At 35.7% G+C, this 17717-nt stretch overlaps 3 non-coding genes across 3 annotated transcripts; all 3 read left to right on the forward strand.

Annotated features, from left to right (window-relative positions):
• The first annotated feature begins 8212 nt into the window (after nt 1–8212).
• On the forward strand, nt 8213–8285 carry TRNAI-AAU (transfer RNA isoleucine (anticodon AAU)). Its single transcript has one exon. It is a non-coding gene; the product is annotated as a tRNA-Ile (tRNA).
• A 5214-nt stretch (nt 8286–13499) lies between these two features.
• TRNAI-AAU (transfer RNA isoleucine (anticodon AAU)) lies at nt 13500–13573 on the forward strand. Its single transcript has one exon. It is a non-coding gene; the product is annotated as a tRNA-Ile (tRNA).
• A 1689-nt stretch (nt 13574–15262) lies between these two features.
• TRNAI-AAU (transfer RNA isoleucine (anticodon AAU)) lies at nt 15263–15336 on the forward strand. Its single transcript has one exon. It is a non-coding gene; the product is annotated as a tRNA-Ile (tRNA).
• The last annotated feature ends 2381 nt before the right edge of the window (nt 15337–17717 follow it).

The raw sequence follows: 17717 nt of genomic DNA on the forward strand, positions 1-17717 counted from the left end.
TTAGTTTGGAGTAAAGAAACCACTGAAGATGATGGGATTTATACAAAGTTTAAATATAGATAAGCTATCCTAAAATTCAATTTTAAGGAAATTGAACAAAGTTAGGTCCCACCAAGATTTGAAATCAGATTACTGGATTTAAAGTCCAAAGTGCTCACCATTACACCATGGAACCCATTATTAGAGAGTCTTCCTCTACTCAATATTGCTGATCTTTGAAATACTGAATGTTCTCCTGTTTTAGGTACATTTGGCATTTATGAGTTTGCTGATGTTTTTATGTTTGGCCGGTTAGCTCAGTTGGTTAGAGCGTTGTGCTAATAACGCCAAGGTCATGTGTTCGATCCCCATACGGGCCATGTGCTTTTTCTTGTTGTCCTACAAGAAATGCCAAGAAGGGATTTTATCCAGCGGCAAAGTGCATGAAGTGTGGGATGAATGCATTGGCTACAGTTAGCAGCCCTTGAAACTTGCAAGAGAACATCATAGACACATACAAAACAGAGAATTTTTTAATCCATGTTAGGAATAAACAAAAATGTCATCCTTTGGCTGATGCAGCATTTCTCTATATGGCATACATAGAAAACTTTTTCTCAAATATAGCAATATGGCAAATCTAAGAAATGCTATGGCAAATTAATCAATCAGGACATTTATTTGGTGATTGAATCTACTATGGGGGACTAAGTTTTAAGAAGAGAAGAAGAACAGACCTTTACTCTCATTAGTGCACACTGAAGAAGAAAATTCTTAAAACCAGAATATCTTAAAACCATAGCACAAGTGATGGATCACTGCATTCTTATTGCAACTTTTCCTATTTCCAAATGTTTGACAAACATCTCTCCAGTTGAAAACTGATTTGAAACAGCTTCAAAATTAGTTTGGAGTAAAAAAACCACTGAAGATGATGGGATTTATACAAAGTTTAAATATAGATAAGCTATCCTAAAATTCAACTTTAAGGAAATTGAACAAAGTTAGGTCCCACCAAGATTTGAAATCAGATTACTGGATTCAAAGTCCAAAGTGCTCACCATTACACCATGGAACCCATTATTAGAGAATCTTCCTCTACTCAATATTGCTGATCTTTGAAATACTGAATGTTCTCCTGTTTTAGGTACATTTGGCATTTTTGTGTTTGCTGATGCTTTTATGTTTGGCAGGTTAGCTCAGTTGGTTAGAGCGTGGTGCTAATAACGCCAAGGTCATGTGTTCGATCCCCATACGGGCAATGTGCTTTTTCTTGTTGTCCTACAAGAAATGCCAAGAAGGGATTTTATCCAGCTGCAAAGTGCATGAAGTGTGGGATGAATGCATTGGCTACAGTTAGCAGCCCTTGAAACTTGCTAGAGAACATCATAGACACATACAAAACAGAGAATTTTTAAATCCATGTTAGGAATAAACAAAAATGTCATCCTTTGGCTGATGCAGTATTTCTCTATATGGCATACATAGAAAACTTTTTCTCAAATATAGCAATATGGCAAAACTAAGAAATGCTAAGGCAAATTAATCAATCAGGACATTTTTTTGGTGATTGAATCTACTATGGGGGACTAAGTTTTAAGAAGAGAAGAAGAACAGACCTTTACTCTCATTAGTGCACACTGAAGAAGAAAATTCTTAAAACCAGAATATCTTAAAACCATAGCACAAGTGATGGATCACTGCATTCTTATTGCCTTTTCCTATTTCCAAATGTTTGACAAACATCTCTCCAGTTGAAAACTGATTTGAAACAGTTTCAAAATTAGTTTGGAGTAAAGAAACCACTGAAGATGATGGGATTTATACAAAGTTTAAATATAGATAAGCTATCCTAAAATTCAATTTTAAGGAAATTGAACAAAGTTAGGTCCCACCAAGATTTGAAATCAGATTACTGGATTTAAAGTCCAAAGTGCTCACCATTACACCATGGAACCCATTATTAGAGAGTCTTCCTCTACTCAATATTGCTGATCTTTGAAATACTGAATGTTCTCCTGTTTTAGGTACATTTGGCATTTTTGTGTTTGCTGATGCTTTTATGTTTGGCAGGTTAGCTCAGTTGGTTAGAGCATGGTGCTAATAACGCCAAGGTCATGTGTTCGATCCCCATACTGGCAATGTGCTTTTTCTTGTTGTCCTACAAGAAATGCCAAGAAGGGATTTTATCCAGCGGCAAAGTGCATGAAGTGTGGGATGAATGCATTGGCTACAGTAAGCAGCCCTTGAAACTTGCTAGAGAACATCATAGACACATACAAAACAGAGAATTTTTAAATCCATGTTAGGAATAAACAAAAATGTAATCCTTTGGCTGATGCAGCATTTCTCTATATGGCATACATAGAAAACTTTTTCTCAAATATAGCAATATGGCAAATCTAAGAAATGCTATGGCAAATTAATCAATCAGGACATTTATTTGGTGATTGAATCTACTATGGGGGACTAAGTTTTAAGAAGAGAAGAAGAACAGACCTTTACTCTCATTAGTGCACACTGAAGAAGAAAATTCTTAAAACCAGAATATCTTAAAACCATAGCACAAGTGATGGATCACTGCATTCTTATTGCCTTTTCCTATTTCCAAATGTTTGACAAACATCTCTCCAGTTGAAAACTGATTTGAAACAGTTTCAAAATTAGTTTGGAGTAAAGAAACCACTGAAGATGATGGGATTTATACAAAGTTTAAATATAGATAAGCTATCCTAAAATTCAACTTTAAGGAAATTGAACAAAGTTAGGTCCCACCAAGATTTGAAATCAGATTACTGGATTCAAAGTTCAAAGTGCTCACCATTACACCATGGAACCCATTATTAGAGAGTCTTCCTCTACTCAATATTGCTGATCTTTGAAATACTGAATGTTCTCCTGTTTTAGGTACATTTGGCATTTTTGAGTTTGCTGATGCTTTTATGTTTGGCCGGTTAGCTCAGTTTGTTAGAGCGTGGAGCTAATAAAGCCAAGGTCATGTGTTCGATCCCCATACGGGCCATGTGCTTTTTCTTGTTGTCCTACAAGAAATGCCAAGAAGGGATTTTATCCAGCGGCAAAGTGCATGAAGTGTGGGATGAATGCATTGGCTACAGTTAGCAGCCCTTGAAACTTGCGAGAGAACATCATAAACACATACAAAACAGAGAATTTTTAAATCCATGTTAGGAATAAACAAAAATGTCATCCTTTGGCTGATGATGCATTTCTCTATATGGCATACATAGAAAACTTTTTCTCAAATATAGCAATATGGCAAATCTAAGAAATGCTAAGGCAAATTAATCAATCAGGACATTTATTTGGTGATTGAATCTACTATGGGGGACTAAGTTTTAAGAAGAGAAGAAGAACAGACCTTTACTCTCATTAGTGCACACTGAAGAAGAAAATTCTTAAAACCAGAATATCTTAAAACCATAGCACAAGTGATGGATCACTGCATTCTTATTGCAACTTTTCCTATTTTCAAATGTTTGACAAACATCTCTCCAGTTGAAAACTGATTTGAAACAGCTTCAAAATTAGTTTGGAGTAAAGAAACCACTGAAGATGATGGGATTTATACAAAGTTTAAAAATAGATAAGCTATCCTAAAATTCAACTTTAAGGAAATTGAACAAAGTTAGGTCCCTCCAAGATTTGAAATCAGATTACTGGATTCAAAGTCCATAGTGCTCACCATTACACCATGGAACCCATTATTAGAGAGTCTTCCTCTACTCAATATTGCTGATCTTTGAAATACTGAATGTTCTCCTGTTTTAGGTACATTTGGCATTTTGCTGATGCTTTTATGTTTGGCCGGTTAGCTCAGTTTGTTAGAGCGTGGTGCTAATAAAGCCAAGGTCATGTGTTCGATCCCCATACGGGCCATGTGCTTTTTCTTGTTGTCCTACAAGAAATGCCAAGAAGGGATTTTATCCAGCGGCAAAGTGCATGAAGTGTGGGATGAATGCATTGGCTACAGTTAGCAGCCCTTGAAACTTGCTAGAGAACATCATAGACACATACAAAACAGAGAAATTTTAAACCCATGTTAGGAATAAACAAAAATGTCATCCTTTGGCTGATGCAGCATTTCTCTATATGGCATACATAGAAAACTTTTTCTCAAATAAAGCAATATGGCAAATCTAAGAAATGCTAAGGCAAATTAATCAATCAGGACATTTATTTGGTGATTGAATCTACTATGGGGGACTAAGTTTTAAGAAGAGAAGAAGAACAGACCTTTACTCTCATTAGTGCACACTGAAGAAGAAAATTCTTAAAACCAGAATATCTTAAAACCATAGCACAAGTGATGGATCACTGCATTCTTATTGCAACTTTTCCTATTTTCACATGTTTGACAAACATCTCTCCAGTTGAAAACTGATTTGAAACAGCTTCAAAATTAGTTTGGAGTAAAGAAACCACTGAAGATGATGGGATTTATAAAAGTTTAAAAATAGATAAGCTATCCTAAAATTCAACTTTAAGGAAATTGAACAAAGTTAGGTCCCACCAAGATTTGAAATCAGATTACTGGATTCAAAGTCCATAGTGCTCACCATTACACCATGGAACCCATTATTAGAGAGTCTTCCTCTACTCAATATTGCTGCTCTTTGAAATACTGAATGTTCTCCTGTTTTAGGTACATTTGGCATTTTTGTGTTTGCTGATGCTTTTATGTTTGGCTGGTTAGCTCAGTTGGTTAGATCGTGGTGCTAATAACGCCAAGGTCATGTGTTCGATCCCCATACGTGCAATGTGCTTTTTCTTGTTGTCCTACAAGAAATGCCAAGAATGGATTTTATCCAGCGGCAAAGTGCATGAAGTGTGTGATGAATGCATTGGCTACAGTAAGCAGCCCTTGAAACTTGCTAGAGAACATCATAGACACATACAAAACAGAGAATTTTTAAATCCATGTTAGGAATAAAGAAAAATGTCATCCTTTGGCAGATGAAGCATTTCTCTATATGGCATACATAGAAAACTTTTTCTCAAATATAGCAATATGGCAAATCTAAGAAATGCTAAGGCAAATTAATCAATCAGGACATTTATTTGGTGATTGAATCTACTATGGGGGACTAAGTTTTAAGAAGAGAAGAAGAACAGAAATTTACTCTCATTAGTGCACACTGAAGAAGAAAATTCTTAAAACCAGAATATCTTAAAATCATAGCACAAGTGATGGATCACTGCATTCTTATTGCAACTTTTCCTATTTCCAAATGTTTGACAAACATCTCTCCAGTTGAAAACTGATTTGAAACAGTTTCAAAATTAATTTGGAGTAAAGAAACCACTGAAGATGATGGGATTTATACAAAGTTTAAATATAGATAAGCTATCCTAAAATTCAACTTTAAGGAAATTGAACAAAGTTAAGTCCCACCAAGATTTGAAATCAGATTACTGGATTCAAAGTCCAAAGTGCTCACCATTACACCATGGAACCCATTGTTCGAGAGTCTTCCTCTACTCAATATTGCTGATCTTTGAAATACTGAATGTTCTCCTGTTTTAGGTACATTTGGCATTTTTGTGTTTGCTGATGCTTTTATGTTTGGCCGGTTAGCTCAGTTTGTTAGAGCGTGGTGCTAATAAAGCCAAGGTCATGTGTTCGATCCCCATACGGGCCATGTGCTTTTTCTTGTTGTCCTACAAGAAATGCCAAGAAGGGATTTTATCCAGCGGCAAAGTGCATGAAGTCTGGGATGAATGCATTGGCTACAGTTAGCAGCCCTTGAAACTTGCTAGAGAACATCATAGACACATACAAAACAGAGAATTTTTAAATCCATGTTAGGAATAAACAAAAATGTCATCCTTTGGCTGATGCAGCATTTCTCTATATGGCATACATAGAAAACTTTTTCTCAAATATAGCAATATGGCAAATCTAAGAAATGCTAAGGCTAATTAATCAATCAGGACATTTATTTGGTGATTGAATCTACTATGGGGGACTAAGTTTTAAGAAGAGAAGAAGAACAGACCTTTACTCTCATTAGTGCACACTGAAGAAGAAAATTCTTAAAACCAGAATATCTTAAAACCATAGCACAAGTGATGGATCACTGCATTCTTATTGCAACTTTTCCTATTTTCAAATGTTTGACAAACATCTCTCCAGTTGAAAACTGATTTGAAACAGCTTCAAAATTAATTTGGAGTAAAGAAACCACTGAAGATGATGGGATTTATACAAAGTTTAAATATAGATAAGCTATCCTAAAATTCAACTTTAAGGAAATTGAACAAAGTTAGGTCCCACCAAGATTTGAAATCAGATTACTGGATTCAAAGTCCAAAGTGCTTACCATTACACCATGGAACCCATTATTAGAGAATCTTCCTCTACTCAATATTGCTGATCTTTGAAATACTGAATGTTCTCCTGTTTTATGCACATTTGGCATTTTTGTGTTTGCTGATGCCTTTATGTTTGGCCGGTTAGCTCAGTTGGTTAGAGCGTGGTGCCAATAACGCCAAGGTCATGTGTTCGATCCCCATACGGGCCATGTGCTTTTTCTTGTTGTCCTACAAGAAATGCCAAGAAGGGATTTTATCCAGCGGCAAAGTGCATGAAGTCTGGGATGAATGCATTGGCTACAGTTAGCAGCCCTTGAAACTTGCTAGAGAACATCATAGACACAGACAAAACAGAGAATTTTTAAATCCATGTTAGGAATAAACAAAAATGTCATCCTTTGGCTGATGCAGCATTTCTCTATATGGCATACATAGAAAACTTTTTCTCAAATATAGCAATATGGCAAATCTAAGAAATGCTAAGGCTAATTAATCAATCAGGACATTTATTTGGTGATTGAATCTACTATGGGGGACTAAGTTTTAAGAAGAGAAGAAGAACAGACCTTTACTCTCATTAGTGCACACTGAAGAAGAAAATTCTTAAAACCAGAATATCTTAAAACCATAGCACAAGTGATGGATCACTGCATTCTTATTGCAACTTTTCCTATTTTCAAATGTTTGACAAACATTCTCTCCAGTTGAAAACTGATTTGAAACAGTTTCAAAATTAGTTTGGAGTAAAGAAACCACTGAAGATGATGGGATTTATACAAAGTTTAAATATAGATAAGCTATCCTAAAATTCAACTTTAAGGAAATTGAACAAAGTTAGGTCCCACCAAGATTTGAAATCAGATTACTGGATTCAAAGTCCAAAGTGCTCACCATTACACCATGGAACCTATTGTTTGAGAGTCTTCCTCTACTCAATATTGCTGATCTTTGAAATACTGAATGTTCTCCTGTTTTAGGTACATTTGGCATTTTTGTGTTTGCTGATGCTTTTATGTTTGGCCGGTTAGCTCAGTTGGTTAGAGCATGGTGCTAATAACGCCAAGGTCATTTGTTCGATCCCCATACGGGCCATGTGCTTTTTCTTGTTGTCCTACAAGAAATGCCAAGAAGGGATTTTATCCAGCGGCAAAGTGCATGAAGTCTGGGATGAATGCATTGGCTACAGTTAGCAGCCCTTGAAACTTGCTAGAGAACATCATAGACACATACAAAACAGAGAATTTTTAAATCCATGTTAGGAATAAACAAAAATGTCATCCTTTGGCTGATGCAGCATTTCTCTATATGGCATACATAGAAAACTTTTTCTTAAATATAGCAATATGGCAAATCTAAGAAATGCTAAGGCAAATTAATCAATCAGGACATTTATTTGGTGATTGAATCTACTATGGGGGACTAAGTTTTAAGAAGAGAAGAAGAACAGACCTTTACTCTCATTAGTGCACACTGAAGAAGAAAATTCTTAAAACCAGAATATCTTAAAACCATAGCCCAAGTGATGGATCACTGCATTCTTATTGCAACTTTTCCTATTTCCAAATGTTTGACAAACATCTCTCAAGTTGAAACCTGATTTGAAACAGCTTCAAAATTAGTTTGGAGTAAAAAAACCACTGAAGATGATGGGATTTATACAAAGTTTAAATATAGATAAGCTATCCTAAAATTCAACTTTAAGGAAATTGAACAAAGTTAGGTCCCACAAAGATTTGAAATCAGATTACTGGATTCAAAGTCCAAAGTGCTCACCATTACACCATGGAACCCATTATTCGAGAGTCTTCCTCTACTCAATATTGCTGATCTTTGAAATACTGAATGTTCTCCTGTTTTAGGTACATTTGGCATTTTTGTGTTTGCTGATGCTTTTATGTTTGGCCGGTTAGCTCAGTTGGTTAGAGCATGGTGCTAATAACGCCAAGGTCATGGGTTCGATCCCCATACGGCCATGTGCTTTTTCTTGTTGTCCTACAAGAAATGCCAAAAAGGAATTTTATCCAGCGGCAAAGTGCATGAAGTCTGGGATGAATGCATTGGCTACAGTTAGCAGCCCTTGAAACTTGCTAGAGAACATCATAGACACATACAAAACAGAGAATTTTTAAATCCATGTTAGGAATAAACAAAAATGTCATCCTTTGGCTGATGCAGCATTTCTCTATATGGCATACATAGAAAACTTATTCTCAAATATAGCAATATGGCAAATCTAAGAAATGCTAAGGCAAATTAATCAATCAGGACATTTATTTGGTGATTGAATCTACTATGGGGGACTAAGTTTTAAGAAGAGAAGAAGAACAGACCTTTACTCTCATTAGTGCACACTGAAGAAGAAAATTCTTAAAACCAGAATATCTTAAAACCATAGCACAAGTGATGGATCACTGCATTCTTATTGCAACTTTTCCTATTTTCAAATGTTTGACAAACATCTCTCCAGTTGAAAGCTGATTTGAAACAGCTTCAAAATTAGTTTGGAGTAAAGAAACCACTGAAGATGATGGGATTTATACAAAGTTTAAATATAGATAAGCTATCCTAAAATTCAACTTTAAGGAAATTGAACAAAGTTAGGTCCCACCAAGATTTGAAATCAGATTACTGGATTCAAAGTCTAAAGTGCTTACCATTACACCATGGAACCCATTATTAGAGAATCTTCCTCTACTCAATATTGCTGATCTTTGAAATTTTGAATGTTCTCCTGTTTTATGTACATTTGGCATTTTTGTGTTTGCTGATGTCTTTATGTTTGGCCGGTTAGCTCAGTTGGTTAGAGCGTGGTGCTAATAACGCCAAGGTCATTTGTTCGATCCCCATATGGGCCATGTGCTTTTTCTTGTTGTCCTACAAGAAATGCCAAGAAGGGATTTTATCCAGCGGCAAAGTGCATGAAGTCTGGGATGAATGCATTGGCTACAGTTAGCAGCCCTTGAAGCTTGCTAGAGAACATCATAGACACATACAAAACAGAGAATTTTTAAATCCATGTTAGGAATAAACAAAAATGTCATCCTTTGGCTGATGCAGCATTTCTCTATATGGCATACATAGAAAACTTTTTCTCAAATATAGCAATATGGCAAATCTAAGAAATGCTACGGCAAATTAATCAATCAGGACATTTATTTGGTGATTGAATCTACTATGGGGGACTAAGTTTTAAGAAGAGAAGAAGAACAGACCTTTACTCTCATTAGTGCACACTGAAGAAGAAAATTCTTAAAACCAGAATATCTTAAAACCATAGCACGTGATGGATCACTGCATTCTTATTGCAACTTTTCCTATTTTCAAATGTTTGACAAACATCTCTCCAGTTGAAAACTGATTTGAAACAGTTTCAAAATTAGTTTGGAGTAAAGAAACCACTGAAGATGATGGGATCTATACAAAGTTTAAATATAGATAAGCTATCCTAAAATTCAACTTTAAGGAAATTGAACAAAGTTAGGTCCCTCCAAGATTTGAAATCAGATTACTGGATTCAAAGTCCAAAGTGCTCACCATTACACCATGGAACCCATTGTTCGAGAGTCTTCCTCTACTCAATATTGCTGATCTTTGAAATACTGAATGTTCTCCTGTTTTAGGTACATTTGGCATTTTTGTGTTTGCTGATGCTTTAATGTTGGCCGGTTAGCTCAGTTGGTTAGAGTGTGGTGCTAATAACGCCAAGGTCATTTGTTCGATCCCCATATGGGCCATGTGCTTTTTCTTGTTGTCCTACAAGAAATGCCAAGAAGGGATTTTATCCAGCGGCAAAGTGCATGAAGTGTGGGATGAATGCATTGGCTACAGTTAGCAGCCCTTGAAACTTGCTAGAGAACATCATAGACACATACAAAACAGAGAATTTTTAAATCCATGTTAGGAATAAACAAAAATGTCATCCTTTGACTGATGCAGCATTTCTCTACATGGCATACATAGAAAACTTTTTCTCAAATATAGCAATATGGCAAATCTAAGAAATGCTAAGGCAAATTAATCAATCAGGACATTTATTTGGTGATTGAATCTACTATGGGGGACTAAGTTTTAAGACGAGAAGAAGAACAGACCTTTACTCTCATTGGTGCACACTGAAGAAGAAAATTCTTAAAACCAGAATATCTTAAAACCATAGCACAAGTGATGGATCATTGCATTCTTATTGCAACTTTTCCTATTTCCAAATGTTTGACAAACATCTCTCCAGTTGAAAACTGATTTGAAACAGTTTCAAAATTAGTTTGGAGTAAAGAAACCACTGAAGATGATGGGATTTATACAAAGTTTAAATATAGATAAGCTATCCTAAAATTCAACTTTAAGGAAATTGAACAAAGTTAGGTCCCACCAAGATTTGAAATCAGATTACTGGATTCAAAGTCCAAAGTGCTCACCATTACACCATGGAACCCATTATTAGAGAGTCTTCCTCTACTCAATATTGCTGATCTTTGAAATACTGAATGTTCTCCTGTTTTAGGTACATTTGGCATTTTTGTGTTTGCTGATGCATTTATGTTTGGCTGGTTAGCTCAGTTGGTTAGAGCGTGGTGCTAATAACGCCAAGGTCATGTGTACGATCCCCATATGGGCCATGTGCTTTTTCTTGTTGTCCTACAAGAAATGCCAAGAAGGGATTTTATCCAGCGGCAAAGTGCATTAAGTGTGGGATGAATGCATTGGCTACAGTTAGCAGCCCTTGAAACTTGCTAGAGAACATCATAGACACATACAAAACAGAGAATTTTTAAATCCATGTTAGGACTAAACAAAAATGTCATACTTTGGCTGATGCAGCATTTCTCTATATGGCATACATAGAAAACTTTTTCTCGAATATAGCAATATGGCAAATCTAAGAAATGCTAAGGCAAATTAATCAATCAGGACATTTATTTGGTGATTGAATCTACTATGGGGGACTAAGTTTTAAGAAGAGAAGAAGAACAGACCTTTACTCTCATTAGTGCACACTGAAGAAGAAAATTCTTAAAACCAGAATATCATAAAACCATAGCACAAGTGATGGATCACTGCATTCTTATTGCAACTTTTCCTATTTCCAAATGTTTGACAAACATCTCTCCAGTTGAAATCTGATTTGAAACAGTTTCAAAATTAGTTTGGAGTAAAGAAACCACTGAAGATGATGGGATTTATACAAAGTTTAAATATAGATAAGCTATCCTAAAATTCAACTTTAAGGAAATTGAACAAAGTTAGGTCCCACCAAGATTTGAAATCAGATTACTGGATTCAAAGTCCAAAGTGCTCACCATTACACCATGGAACCCATAGTTCGAGAGTCTTCCTCTACTCAATATTGCTGATCTTTGAAATACTGAATGTTCTCCTGTTTTAGGTACATTTGGCATTTTTGTGTTTGCTGATGCTTTAATGTTGGCCGGTTAGCTCAGTTGGTTAGAGTGTGGTGCTAATAACGCCAAGGTCATTTGTTCGATCCCCATATGGGCCATGTGCTTTTTCTTGTTGTCCTACAAGAAATGCCAAGAAGGGATTTTATCCAGCGGCAAAGTGCATGAAGTGTGGGATGAATGCATTGGCTACAGTTAGCAGCCCTTGAAACTTGCTAGAGAACATCATAGACACATACAAAACAGAGAATTTTTAAATCCATGTTAGGAATAAACAAAAATGTCATCCTTTGACTGATGCAGCATTTCTCTACATGGCATACATAGAAAACTTTTTCTCAAATATAGCAATATGGCAAATCTAAGAAATGCTAAGGCAAATTAATCAATCAGGACATTTATTTGGTGATTGAATCTACTATGGGGGACTAAGTTTTAAGACGAGAAGAAGAACAGACCTTTACTCTCATTGGTGCACACTGAAGAAGAAAATTCTTAAAACCAGAATATCTTAAAACCATAGCACAAGTGATGGATCATTGCATTCTTATTGCAACTTTTCCTATTTCCAAATGTTTGACAAACATCTCTCCAGTTGAAAACTGATTTGAAACAGTTTCAAAATTAGTTTGGAGTAAAGAAACCACTGAAGATGATGGGATTTATACAAAGTTTAAATATAGATAAGCTATCCTAAAATTCAACTTTAAGGAAATTGAACAAAGTTAGGTCCCACCAAGATTTGAAATCAGATTACTGGATTCAAAGTCCAAAGTGCTCACCATTACACCATGGAACCCATTATTAGAGAGTCTTCCTCTACTCAATATTGCTGATCTTTGAAATACTGAATGTTCTCCTGTTTTAGGTACATTTGGCATTTTTGTGTTTGCTGATGCATTTATGTTTGGCTGGTTAGCTCAGTTGGTTAGAGCGTGGTGCTAATAACGCCAAGGTCATGTGTACGATCCCCATATGGGCCATGTGCTTTTTCTTGTTGTCCTACAAGAAATGCCAAGAAGGGATTTTATCCAGCGGCAAAGTGCATTAAGTGTGGGATGAATGCATTGGCTACAGTTAGCAGCCCTTGAAACTTGCTAGAGAACATCATAGACACATACAAAACAGAGAATTTTTAAATCCATGTTAGGACTAAACAAAAATGTCATACTTTGGCTGATGCAGCATTTCTCTATATGGCATACATAGAAAACTTTTTCTCGAATATAGCAATATGGCAAATCTAAGAAATGCTAAGGCAAATTAATCAATCAGGACATTTATTTGGTGATTGAATCTACTATGGGGGACTAAGTTTTAAGAAGAGAAGAAGAACAGACCTTTACTCTCATTAGTGCACACTGAAGAAGAAAATTCTTAAAACCAGAATATCATAAAACCATAGCACAAGTGATGGATCACTGCATTCTTATTGCAACTTTTCCTATTTCCAAATGTTTGACAAACATCTCTCCAGTTGAAATCTGATTTGAAACAGTTTCAAAATTAGTTTGGAGTAAAGAAACCACTGAAGATGATGGGATTTATACAAAGTTTAAATATAGATAAGCTATCCTAAAATTCAACTTTAAGGAAATTGAACAAAGTTAGGTCCCACCAAGATTTGAAATCAGATTACTGGATTCAAAGTCCAAAGTGCTCACCATTACACCATGGAACCCATAGTTCGAGAGTCTTCCTCTACTCAATATTGCTGATCTTTGAAATACTGAATGTTCTCCTGTTTTAGGTACATTTGGCATTTTTGAGTTTGCTGATGCCTTTATGTTTGGCCGGTTAGCTCAGTTGGTTAGAGCATGGTGCTAATAACGCCAAGGTCATGTGTTCGATCCCCATATGGGCCATGTGCTTTTTCTTGTTGTCCTACAAGAAATGCAAAGAAGGGATTTTATCCAGCGGCAAAGTGCATGAAGTCTGGGATGAATGCATTGGCTACAGTTAGCAGCCCTTGAAACTTGCTAGAGAACATCATAAACACATACAAAACAGAGAAATTTTAAACCCATGTTAGGAATAAACAAAAATGTCATCCTTTGGCTGATGCAGCATTTCTCTATATGGCATACATAGAAAACTTTTTCTCAAATATAGCAATATGGCAAATCTAAGAAATGCTAAGGCAAATTAATCAATCAGGACATTTATTTGGTGATTGAATCTACTATGGGGGACTAAGTTTTAAGAAGAGAAGAAGAACAGACCTTTACTCTCATTAGTGCACACTGAAGAAGAAAATTCTTAAAACCAGAATATCTTAAAACCATAGCACAAGTGATGGATCACTGCATTCTTATTGCAACTTTTCCTATTTTCAAATGTTTGACAAACATCTCTCCAGTTGAAAACTGATTTGAAACAGTTTCAAAATTAGTTTGGAGTAAAGAAACCACTGAAGATGATGGGATTTATACAAAGTTTAAATATAGATAAGCTATCCTAAAATTCAACTTTAAGGAAATTGAACAAAGTTAGGTCCCACCAAGATTTGATATCAGATTACTGGATTCAAAGTCCAAAGTGCTCACCATTACACCATGGAACCCATTGTTCGAGAGTCTTCCTCTACTCAATATTGCTGATCTTTGAAATACTGAATGTTCTCCTGTTTTAGGTACATTTGGCATTTTTGTGTTTGCTGATGCTTTTATGTTGGCCGGTTAGCTCAGTTGGTTAGAGTGTGGTGCTAATAACGCCAAGGTCATTTGTTCGATCCCCATATGGGCCATGTGCTTTTTCTTGTTGTCCTACAAGAAATGCCAAGAAGGGATTTTATCCAGCGGCAAAGTGCATGAAGTCTGGGATGAATGCATTGGCTACAGTTAGCAGCCCTTGAAACTTGCTAGAGAACATCATAGACACATACAAAACAGAGAATTTTTAAATCCATGTTAGGAATAAACAAAAATGTCATCCTTTGGCTGATGCAGCATTTCTCTATATGGCATACATAGAAAACTTTTTCTCAAATATAGCAATATGGCAAATCTAAGAAATGCTAAGGTAAATTAATCAATCAGGACATTTATTTGGTGATTGAATCTACTATGGGGGACTAAGTTTTAAGAAGAGAAGAAGAACAGACCTTTACTCTCATTAGTGCTCTCTGAAGAAGAAAATTCTTAAAACCAGAATATCTTAAAACCATAGCACAAGTGATGGATCACTGCATTCTTATTGCAACTTTTCCTATTTTCAAATGTTTGACAAACATCTCTCCAGTTGAAAGCTGATTTGAAACAGCTTCAAAATTAGTTTGGAGTAAAGAAACCACTGAAGATGATGGGATTTATACAAAGTTTAAATATAGATAAGCTATCCTAAAATTCAACTTTAAGGAAATTGAACAAAGTTAGGTCCCACCAAGATTTGAAATCAGATTACTGGATTCAAAGTCCAAAGTGCTTACCATTACACCATGGAACCCATAGTTCGAGAGTCTTCCTCTACTCAATATTGCTGATCTTTGAAATACTGAATGTTCTCCTGTTTTATGTACATTTGGCATTTTTGTGTTTGCTGATGCCTTTATGTTTGGCCGGTTAGCTCAGTTGGTTAGAGCGTGGTGCTAATAACGCCAAGGTCATGTGTTCGATCCCCATACGGGCCATGTGCTTTTTCTTGTTGTCCTACAAGAAATGCCAAGAAGGGATTTTATCCAGCGGCAAAGTGCATGAAGTCTGGGATGAATGCATTGGCTACAGTTAGCAGCCCTTGAAACTTGCTAGAGAACATCATAAACACATACAAAACAGAGAAATTTTAAACCCATGTTAGGAATAAACAAAAATGTCATCCTTTGGCTGATGCAGCATTTCTCTATATGGCATACATAGAAAACTTTTTCTCAAATATAGCAATATGGCAAATCTAAGAAATGCTAAGGCAAATTAATCAATCAGGACATTTATTTGGTGATTGAATCTACTATGGGGGACTAAGTTTTAAGAAGAGAAGAAGAACAGACCTTTACTCTCATTAGTGCACACTGAAGAAGAAAATTCTTAAAACCAGAATATCTTAAAACCATAGCACAAGTGATGGATCACTGCATTCTTATTGCAACTTTTCCTATTTTCAAATGTTTGACAAACATCTCTCCAGTTGAAAACTGATTTGAAACAGTTTCAAAATTAGTTTGGAGTAAAGAAACCACTGAAGATGATGGGATTTATACAAAGTTTAAATATAGATAAGCTATCCTAAAATTCAACTTTAAGGAAATTGAACAAAGTTAGGTCCCACCAAGATTTGATATCAGATTACTGGATTCAAAGTCCAAAGTGCTCACCATTACACCATGGAACCCATTGTTCGAGAGTCTTCCTCTACTCAATATTGCTGATCTTTGAAATACTGAATGTTCTCCTGTTTTAGGTACATTTGGCATTTTTGTGTTTGCTGATGCTTTTATGTTGGCCGGTTAGCTCAGTTGGTTAGAGTGTGGTGCTAATAACGCCAAGGTCATGTGTTCGATCCCCATATGGGCCATGTGCTTTTTCTTGTTGTCCTACAAGAAATGCCAAGAAGGGATTTTATCCAGCGGCAAAGTGCATGAAGTCTGGGATGAATGCATTGGCTACAGTTAGCAGCCCTTGAAACTTGCTAGAGAACATCATAGACACATACAAAACAGAGAATTTTTAAATCCATGTTAGGAATAAACAAAAATGTCATCCTTTGGCTGATGCAGCATTTCTCTATATGGCATACATAGAAAACTTTTTCTCAAATATAGCAATATGGCAAATCTAAGAAATGCTAAGGTAAATTAATCAATCAGGACATTTATTTGGTGATTGAATCTACTATGGGGGACTAAGTTTTAAGAAGAGAAGAAGAACAGACCTTTACTCTCATTAGTGCTCTCTGAAGAAGAAAATTCTTAAAACCAGAATATCTTAAAACCATAGCACAAGTGATGGATCACTGCATTCTTATTGCAACTTTTCCTATTTCCAAATGTTTGACAAACATCTCTCCAGTTGAAAACTGATTTGAAACAGTTTCAAAATTAGTTTGGAGTAAAGAAACCACTGAAGATGATGGGATTTATACAAAGTTTAAATATAGATAAGCTATCCTAAAATTCAACTTTAAGGAAATTGAACAAAGTTAGGTCCCACCAAGATTTGAAATCAGATTACTGGATTCAAAGTCCAAAGTGCTCACCATTACACCATGGAACCCATTGTTCGAGAGTCTTCCTCTACTCAATATTGCTGATCTTTGAAATACTGAATGTTCTCCTGTTTTAGGTACATTTGGCATTTTTGTGTTTGCTGATGCTTTTATGTTTGGCCGGTTAGCTCAGTTGGTTAGAGTGTGGGTTCATGGGTTCGATCCCCATACGGGCCATGTGCTTTTTCTTGTTGTCCTACAAGAAATGCCAAGAAGGGATTTTATCCAGTGCATGAAGTGTGGGATGAATGCATTGGCTACAGTTAGCAGCCATTGAAGCTTGCTAGAGAACATCATAGACACATACAAAACAGAGAATTTTTAAATCCATGTTAGGAATAAACAAAAATGTCATCTTTTGGCTGATGCAGCATTTCTCTATATGGCATACATAGAAAACTTTTTCTCAAATATAGCAATATGGCAAATCTAAGAAATGCTATGGCAAATTAATCAATCAGGACATTTATTTGGTGATTGAATCTACTATGGGGGACTAAGTTTTAAGAAGAGAAGAAGAACAGACCTTTATGCTCATTAGTGCACACTGAAGAAGAAAATTCTAAAAACCAGAATATCTTAAAACCATAGCACAAGTGATGGATCACTGCATTCTTATTGCAACTTTTCCTATTTCCAAATGTTTGACAAACATCTCTCCAGTTGAAAACTGACTTGAAACAGCTTCAAAATTAGTTTGGAGTAAAAAAAAAACTGAAGATGATGGGATTTATACAAAGTTTAAATATAGATAAGCTATCCTAAAATTCAACTTTAAGGAAATTGAACAAAGTTAGGTCCCACCAAGAT

Source organism: Taudactylus pleione, unplaced genomic scaffold (assembly GCF_031769625.1).
Source record: "Taudactylus pleione unplaced genomic scaffold, aTauple2 ptg000085l, whole genome shotgun sequence".
NCBI lineage: Eukaryota > Metazoa > Chordata > Amphibia > Anura > Myobatrachidae > Taudactylus > Taudactylus pleione.